This window comes from Aythya ferina, assembly GCF_964211825.1.
Source record: "Aythya ferina genome assembly, chromosome: 22".
NCBI lineage: Eukaryota > Metazoa > Chordata > Aves > Anseriformes > Anatidae > Aythya > Aythya ferina.
Genome location: NC_140320.1, coordinates 3,726,553 through 3,735,527, shown reverse-complemented (window position 1 = coordinate 3,735,527; position 8,975 = coordinate 3,726,553). Strand labels below are relative to the sequence as shown.

At 45.1% G+C, this 8,975-nt stretch overlaps 1 protein-coding gene across 5 annotated transcripts in view; it reads right to left on the bottom strand.

Moving 5' to 3' along the window:
- Nucleotides 1-5,180: 5,180 nt before the first annotated feature.
- The window catches only part of LOC311422437 (uncharacterized protein), a 128,365-nt gene continuing 124,570 nt past the window's right edge, over nt 5,181-8,975 (bottom strand). For 4 of the 5 annotated variants that reach the window (XM_084495507.1, XM_084495506.1, XM_084495504.1 and 1 more), the window contains 3 exons: nt 6,453-6,645; nt 5,794-5,930; nt 5,181-5,305 (listed from right to left, as the gene is read on the bottom strand). The gene's annotated coding sequence lies outside the window, so the exon portion shown is untranslated. Of the gene's footprint in view, nt 5,306-5,793; nt 5,931-6,452; nt 6,646-8,476; nt 8,591-8,975 lie in introns of those variants that run through there. The other variant, XM_084495505.1, reaches the window with a different exon arrangement.

Here is an 8,975-nt window from a genome sequence, read left to right as displayed (position 1 = left end):
ACAACTCACACAGTTCAAGTTCCCTGTTTCAAATCTACTGATACAGGTATATAGCAATGGAGAATGCAAGAACATTTGTACTGGAGCCCTGGGACCAGAGGGGACTCCTCTTCAAAAGGGCTGAAGGTAAGGATGGGCTGCTGTGGAAGGAAATTTGAGGGTTAAATAATCCCTTTGCAATGGGGCAGAACTGAGCCGTGTTCAGCAAATATCACACTCACCCGGGTGGGCAGTCCAAGCACTGACAGAGGCTTTTCAACCCACTCCTGTTGCTGTAGGTTCCTGGAGGACAGGGGACAGGTAAGGGGGACCCAGGTGGGCAGTATGCACCAGGGGGACGCACGTTTCCCGTCACACCATCTGTGGGCACCTGAAATTGGAAAAGGCAGCATGTAAAAAAGGAGCAAACTTGGTTAAAATGTTAAAGGCATCATACTGGTTTGGGCTCAAGATGACCAAGAAGAAAAATAGAGACATACTCTGCTGTACAGAGGACAGATAACGCCTCTTTAAGGCAAATATAGCAAACTCAGAAAGAAGAAATACGGACGGCCTTTTCAAACTAGCAATCCTATTGTGATTCACACCCACTGAATGTTGCATCTGGATATAAACCTAGCTACAGTTTTAGTTAAGGGGATGTTCGTGTAGAGAGGGAAAACTATGAAATGGTTGCACAGCCTTTGAGGATTCTCACACCAAAACCCTGAATGTGTGCAGTGCAAAATTGTGGCTCTTGAAAGTCACTGGGTTAATAAAAAACACCATGGTGGAAGACAATTAGAAAATGAGAAAAGCTTGCCATGGGACTTACTGGAGTCAGAGCCCTGCCCTGGCAGTAGAAGCCAGCCTGGCAGGGACTGCTTGGCCCAGTCTGTCCTGGAGCAGCACAGTAGAAACCACGGCCACACGGGCTGCACTCTGATGGCCCAGACAGCCCCTTCGTGTTACTGTAGGTGCCCGCTGGGCAGGGCTCAGGTTTAGAGCTGCCTTCGCCACAGTGAAAGCCCTGCAGAACAAAGCCAGCTGAATATACCATTTAAGAATCTTCTGATAAATAAACCTCCACATTCAGCTTCTTGCATTAGAGGACTGCAGGAGAAAAACTCACTGCTGGGCAAGCTTTGGGCTCTGACATGGCAGGAGAGTCACAGTAGGAGCCAGCTGGACATGGTGTGCATCTGTCTTCACCCTCTGCACTGGAATTATCCCAGAAGAAGCCTGGTGCACAGGGGAAGGAGAAAGGGAATCCAGTCCCTGGAGGGCAGTTATAGCCAGGTGGGCAATCCCCAGTCTAGAAAGCAAAAAAGGCAGTCAGGGTGGCTTTGGGTAGGGAAGAACAATCTGTTAAGATTCAACACAGAACGAGCAAAGCTTCATCTGCAATTTGTATAACCTAGAATTTTTGCTGCAAGAAAATGGGGGAGAAAAGCAGGGGGAGGAAGGGAATTCATAATCCCTTTACAATTACAGACCTGTAAAATTCTGACCGTGTAGGATAATCACTTTAGGTGAGAATTTCTTAAGAGAAAATCTTGTCATTAAGACAGCCCCTATCCTTCGCCTGTGCAGTCATGGCAAAGATGCTCTTCTTATGTACCTGGAAAGTAGCTGTAATTGGTAAGAGTTGTCACCTCACTCTTACATAAGACCATGGATTCATCCACATTGAAGAAACTTGACTGCTCTTTTTCCTCTTAATAGCTTTTTTTTTTTTTTTTTTTTTAAACTGCTATTAATGCTTGAAGAATTCACTCTTTCAAGGGACAAGACAATGACAAGGAAAGATCCCCAAATTCATTAGAGACAAAGCAACACCAACTCCTGACATTTGAACTCTCTTTCATAACCTGCATTGGCAGGCAGAAGGCAAAGGAAAGACAGGTTTTAATTAGGCTCCATTTAGAGCTGCAGCCTCTAGAAAAGAAAGGTTGGGAGAAGCTGGGCTGTGCTTACAGGGTGGGGAATTCCCGGAGGCTCCATCCCAGCTCTGTAGCAGTACTTCCCTGCAGGGCACAGCAAGCATTCCTCAGCACTGCTTAGTCCCTTCTGCTCACCGTAGGTCCCATTGGGGCAAGGTTTAGCAGGCAAGTCCTTGAAATAAAACAGAAAAATGGGTCTTTAAGATGCTAACATGACTGCTGCATACCATAATGCAAACACACAGCAGCTGAAACTGAAAAATATTTCTTTCCAGTTACTGGGAACAAACACTGAAAAGCAACACAAGGCAGCAGGTATGAATGCTGGAGAGAGGCTGTAACAAAATGGGGATCCAAACAGCAGTGTTGTTTTTATACAGCAGCTCAGAAAATGTTACCCTGGTATTATTAAGTTTTACGTTGGGCAAATACCAGCACCAAAAGAGAACAGAAATCAGTAAAATAAAAAATTAGGAAAGGTTCCCACAGCAAGATTCCAGTGCAGCCTGTAACTGTACAACCAACACAGTGAGAGAAGAGAAAATCCAAAGGACTAAAGCAGAAGCACTTACAGCACCTCCCTGGGGACAGTAGTATCTTCTTGGGCAGGCATTTTTACTGGTATCTGGAGCGACTGCCTGTCCTTCTGGACACAGGAGAGCTGCCGGGCAAATCATGGCACGCAGCATCACCTCCCGGCTGGTGTGCTCACTAGCACAGTAATGTCCAACAACACACGGCAAGCAGGAGGCTGAACCTTGGTCCTACAACAGGAAAGGCACATGGTTCCCATTTGTAGAGGGCAAAAGAATCCCTGCATGTTTGACATGTTGAGGCACATACAGAGGAAATAAACGCAACCAACACTGCAATGGAGCCCACCAGTAAATAAAACAGTCTACAAAAATAAAGCCACTGAGCAAAGACTTCGCCCTTGGGAACTGATGACAGGACCCTGTTCATACAAACCATTCCCTGTTATGCTCAGCAACATTACTGGAAACAGAAAGGTTTCCCCTTAAAAATTCCACCTAACCTAACAACAAACAGTATGTAATTCAGTGTATTCACCCTGCAGGCAAGAGAGCCTGTGCTTCACAGACAAGAAGCAGGTCCTGTCGCTTCCCGTGGATTATCCATGCAGAAGGACCCCCACAACAGTCAATCCAACATCTTTTGCCAGCAGGAGTAGAAAAAAACAAACACATTCCCTCATCTTTCTTTGTCACGCTGAACTACGAAGTGCAAAAGAGAGATAATCAAGATAATCAAGGTCCATTTGTCACACATACATCCCCATTCATCATTTATCTCCCCTCTTATCTTAATGAATCATCCAGTGATAACTACAAAAATTGTGCACAGTGATAGAAAACCAGCTTGAATAGAACTACTGGGCTCATTTGACAGCAGTGACATGCCATTTTCCCCTCAATAGTGAAATCTGGCACATATTGCTAGAATTATTCACTACAGTTTTGGGGCAGATAAGTACAAAATAAGTCTCAGAACCCTGTTGTGAGAGTCGATGTGCCATCCACTGCTCCTTTCTATGCCTCTCTCTCATTGTTTGACTTTCCACAGCCAAACAATTATTTAACTGCATTGCAATCCAATACATCCTTTGAGGCAGGAACTAAATACAGGTGCCTGCTCTGCTCTTCCCCTGCAGTACTTACACTAACAATGCAAGACCAAATATTGAATTTTGAATAACCAAAATTCAAAGCAAGCATCTACCCAACTACCCACTGCTGGGTGCACGACATGAACTTACTGCTACTGCAAGCCTCAGGCACATGATGCACTTTTGGCATCATGTCTGGAGCAGCTCCAAGCCTGACCATGCAGGAACATTCCCAGTGCTTTCTCTAGGCTAGCACTTTCTCTCATTACTTACAGGCTCAGCACAGGTGGGCACTACTGTTTAAAACACCACACACAATCATCCCAAATAAGCAGACTCATAATGCAAGGAGATGGGCTCATTCCAGTGCCTCCCTTGAGGAGTATATCTTGCAGCTCCTCTTTCTGCCAAAATTGAGTCCTTACGCTGAACAGATGCCAAGATAAAACTACTGCTACTTACTGAAAAGTTGCCAGCACCACATGTTCGGGGAGTAACAGTGCCAAGCTCAGGGCAGTAGTACCCTCCAGGACAAGGGACACAATCTGCAGCCACTTTTGCACCGTATTCCATGCAATAGGTTCCTCTGCAGGAGAAAACAGAACAGAGGGAGTCATCAACTGCAGCAAAGTAACCAAGAAAAGGACAGAGCATCTCTGCTCTGCATTTCTTAGCCTCTTGTACAGAGGATATCTGCCACTTCTGAAAGCAAGAAACAGGCCAGTTCAGAAAAAACCTGCCCAGACTGCCCAGGAACATACAAGGTGAAATGACTTTGCAAACATTTTTGGAGCAGAATGTGATCTCTTTTTATAAGAAGTGTTCTGAAATGTTACATACAAGTCCTTTTGTGTGCACAGAGACCCACATGCTATGACAGCATGTGTAGTGTACTTACACTGGGCAAGGAACTGGCTTGGAGGTTCCCCTGGTGCAGAAAGCCCCTGCAGGGCAGGCTGCACAGTCTTCCACTCTGCCATTTCCCAGCCTGGTACTGTAAGTTCCAGCAGGGCAGGGGTACTGCGTGCTTCTCCTTGTACCTTTCCAAAGAGAAACATCCCAATTCTAATTAAAGCCTTGAAGAGAGAAGGCAGTAATGCCCTTTGTTCTTCATTGCTATTAAGTATTTACACGAGCTACATGTTAAGTATGTATTTATATATGTTTAAATCACTGCCCCCAACTCTGAACACAAACCAACCAACCAAAAAAAGTCACCACTTAGTAAATACTGCCGAAACTTGGCAGGAAGTTTCAAATTATAATTGTGTTTGTACTGGACACTTGACTGTGCATTTTAATTCTTTGCAAATTAAAGAAAAGAAAATAATGCTATCAACATGCTCATTTCAAGCAGTGAAGGTTAAAAGTATTCATCATTTGGAATAGACAGTTTGCTATCCAACTCCACACTGAAATGCTCTGGTGCAAAAAAATATGCTGATAAACTCAGCACATGACTCAGAGCCCACAGAATTCCTAAAGACAGAAATAAACTAAATTTCTTTCATTTCTGGATAAAACTGCCTACCTTGAGGGCAGTAATGCCCTGAGCTGCACATGCCAGAAGGGACATGAACTCCTCCTACACAAAACCAGCCTGCAGGGCACAGCGAGCATTCATCTTCTGATGTCAGCCTTGTCCTATTGCTCCCGGTGCCTGGGGCACACTTGTGCTGCGTTGAGTGCTTTGTGCCTGGTGGGCAGTAGTGACCAGCTGGGCATGGAGCAGGAGGCTTCTGTCTTCCCCCTGTTCCTGTAAAAACAAACCCAAATTTTTAACAGAAGCAATGAAGTTCTTGCACCTTTCATCCATTTAAAATGAGACAATAATTATCTCATCTGTTGATGACAGGTTCTGTCACATAACTGGTTACTAAAGTAATTATTTCTGAACTTGAGAATCCTGCGAAGTGCCTGTGTCCAAGAATGGCCACCAACTTTGTGTCCAAGTTTAAGAAGCCACCAACAAGCAAAAAAAAGTGGAGACTGTAAAAACTGGCTGCTTCCAGATCATGAAGTTAAACAGTCACTATGGATAGCATAAGGGAAAAACCTCACAGTAAAATTAAAATCAACCCTTCCAGTGAGCAGAACAGTCTCTGCAGTTACACTAAACCCTACAGACACCATTTTCCCCATTTACCAGCACTGTGATACCTCAGCGATCTGCTCTGGTACTTACTGGGGAGCTTCACGGTACGAGGTACAGAGTAGAGTTCACTTTGTCATAAAGCCACCTACCTCTAACACAGAAAAATCCAGCAGGGCATGTTTCACACTGGGACTTATCAAAGATGTTGAAGTCATTGCCAACTGTTCCTGGAGGACAGGCGTTGCTGGGAAAATGAGGGCTGGATGACCCCTCTGGGCACACGAACCTAATAAAACACAGCAGGCTACTTGGGGCAAACGCTTTGATGCAACAGGGACACAAATTCTGTGCCCTCCCAACGTATCAGGAAGAAAGCTGCAACTGGAAAAAAAAGCTGAAGCACTTGGTACTGCAGCTGTCAGAAATGTTACTGACAACTGATAACACAGACTGAGAAGAAAACACTGTGAATGGATTGGTTTTGCTAAACATTTTGCACCAACAGAACGAGGGTTATTCAGTCAGGTTGTGTTGTTCATAACCATGGATCTGTGGGTGGTCTTCACTCGTGCCTGTTTCACTATTTCTCACCACTTTTTCTGTGGCAATAGAAGGCAGCAAAATCCATTGTGTTTAAGACAATTCCTCTACCCATACAGCCTACATCACGCTGAGTTGCCAGAAAATGTCATCAACTCTCAACACTGCAGGAAATGCCACTGCATGTCCCTGTGCACAACACCCCAAGAGTGGAGGCAAACTGTATGTGTAGACTTAAAGAGAAGCACAGAAAACAAGCAAAGCTCACCCTGGTAGGCACTCCGAGTCAGGCTGCACTAATCCAGCCTGAGTGCAAGCTCTCCCTCCCGGGCAGGCTCTGCAGTCAGTGGCTTCGTCCTGTCCTTGGAGAGGATTGTATGTGCCTGGCTGGCATGGCATTGGGTCATTCGCTCCAGCAGGACAGAAATAGCCAGCAGGGCACTTCAAACACAACCCAGTTCCTAAAGAGAAAGAAGACATTTAGGGTCCCAAAGGGAGCATGACCTGCTGATAAAACAGAGGGTCCTCCAAACTTGATCCCGTTGCTTTCACCTACAGTAAGAAACTATGATGGAGGTTCGGTCATAATAGCAAGGAAGTTACTGCAAAGCCAGAAGGTGGTGGTGTTGGATTAGCTGATTATTACTGCAATTGAGTGGCTCCTGGAAGCAGCAGAACCACATGGATTGCGTTCTGAGCTGATAATATGAGAAGATGCATTAAAAAATAAACACATCAGCCTGAAAACACACTGACGCAGGTAGATTTAACAACCAGAATGCCTGGACCTCAGTTGTAGAAGAGCCTGGTGTTCCCACGAAAGCTGGGCCGTTTCTTTATTTGCATTCTGAATACCAAGAGCTGAACAGGTTTTGCAGACTGGAGATGTACTGAACACAAACACAGAGATACCTGCTGGAATGACAACCATTTGAGCTGTGATCATCTCGAAAATCTCATGTGTTAACAGGTGCTCTAACTGTACATTAAAGGAAACACTGGCAAGATCAATAGGTAATAAAACAATTATTTGTGTTGTCACATTCAGAAAGTGCATTTATTTATAAGATGTCCCCAAATGCTTAACTCAGTGATAAGGAAACACAAATTTAGCACAGGAGTAGCTGCAGTCCTCCTGAGTCAGGACTTTCAACAGCACAAAGAGAATAGAGCAATTTGGGCTGTGCAGGGAAAACACTGGCTCGGTGTTATCATGGCTCCCTGGAATAGGTCCAGGCTGAGCCCAGCTGCCTCCCAAGTGCTTATCACAGCAAGGCTCAAGCCTACACCAGTGTGTGTGGTATATACAAGGCGCTGCAAGGCTGGAGAAGAACCTTACAGCATGCCCAAGATGATCAGGACGCATTAAAATCTCCCTCTCCACAGACTGAAGGCTCCCATGAAGACAGGTTAGGATGCCAGGATGCCTCAGGTGGCAAAGCCAGATCAAGGGGCACCTCTCCCCTGGCATTCTGCCCACCTCCTCATTCCTACCCCTCAGAAACATGAACTACATGACACACAAGGTTCAAAAACCTCAGTAGCACAAGACTGGGATTTCTCCAGGCTGCCTCATTCCCCAGCTCTAAGAGCTGGAACCCACACACCTGAAGGGGGCTGTAACCCCACACAGCTGTAGGGTTCCCCTATAGGGAACTTTTAAAAATTGCCTCAGCTGACAACAGCTTCGTGATGTGGATCTGCACGCATAGCAAACCCAGCAGGACTGCCGTTTTACATAACCAGAACCCATGCCACTTGACTCTGCTTGTGTAAAATTTAGGCTTTCTACCCAACTTTCTGTAGGTAGTGCTTCCCGTACTGTGGAGCTCAGAACAGACTTGAAGAGCGTGGCTACCTGGATACTTCATAGAAAACCAAGCAGGGCACGGATTTACAGCATATTATCTATTTTGTAGGACCAGGCTAGCCCACGTACCTGCCAGGCCATGAATGTAATGCAGATAAACTTGGTTTCACTGAGGGTTAAGTACATCACACTCACTGTGTGACACAGATGGAAGAGACAGGCTCAGACCATCATCTACCCCATGGCAGTATGACTTGAAATATTCTCTGCCTTGTCAGAGTTTATTCTTGTGTCCCCTGCCTATTTTTCAGCGAGCATTGTCCTAGCTCTGCCACGTTTTCCTTCGGAGAGTTGACAACATCATTATATAAGGTAGTACAGGCATAGGATAACAGCTTACATTATTAAACTGAAAGTGTTTTTGAACTCTCATTTCCTCTGCAGCTTCTTCAGTGTTTGTTCAGGTGCCACTGGCCCTGTCTGCCGAATTTTGCTGTCTTGATGAGATGTGAGGTTTCTTCCTTGCTGCACCATGTAAATGCAATTCTGGTTTTAATTTCAGAAGTGGGCGGAAAGCAGCAATTTCCTAGTCTTAGCTGGTGAGCAAAAAATCATTCAACAGTCAAGATGCTTTAGCAGCTGAGTCATTCGCTAAAAAAGAAATGATCAAATAGAAAAATACATGGCTCGATTTGAAGGAGATAATTATTTTCTTAGTGCATGTACCTCTCTGAGGCAAAGAGCACAGCAGATGTGAAGGGAGACTGAGCAACTGAACTTTGGGTTTCTGCTCCTAACAGTGATCTGTGACCCTGGAGAAAACACTCTGGACTTGGGCCAAAGCTTAGTGAATGGAGTTCATCCCCTGAATCTATCTCTGACTCTATTTTCCAATTTGTATAGCATCATTAAGAAGAGAGTGGCATATTTTATATCATTGTGAGAGACAGTGAGGTACCTGAAATGTTGACAGCCAGGCAG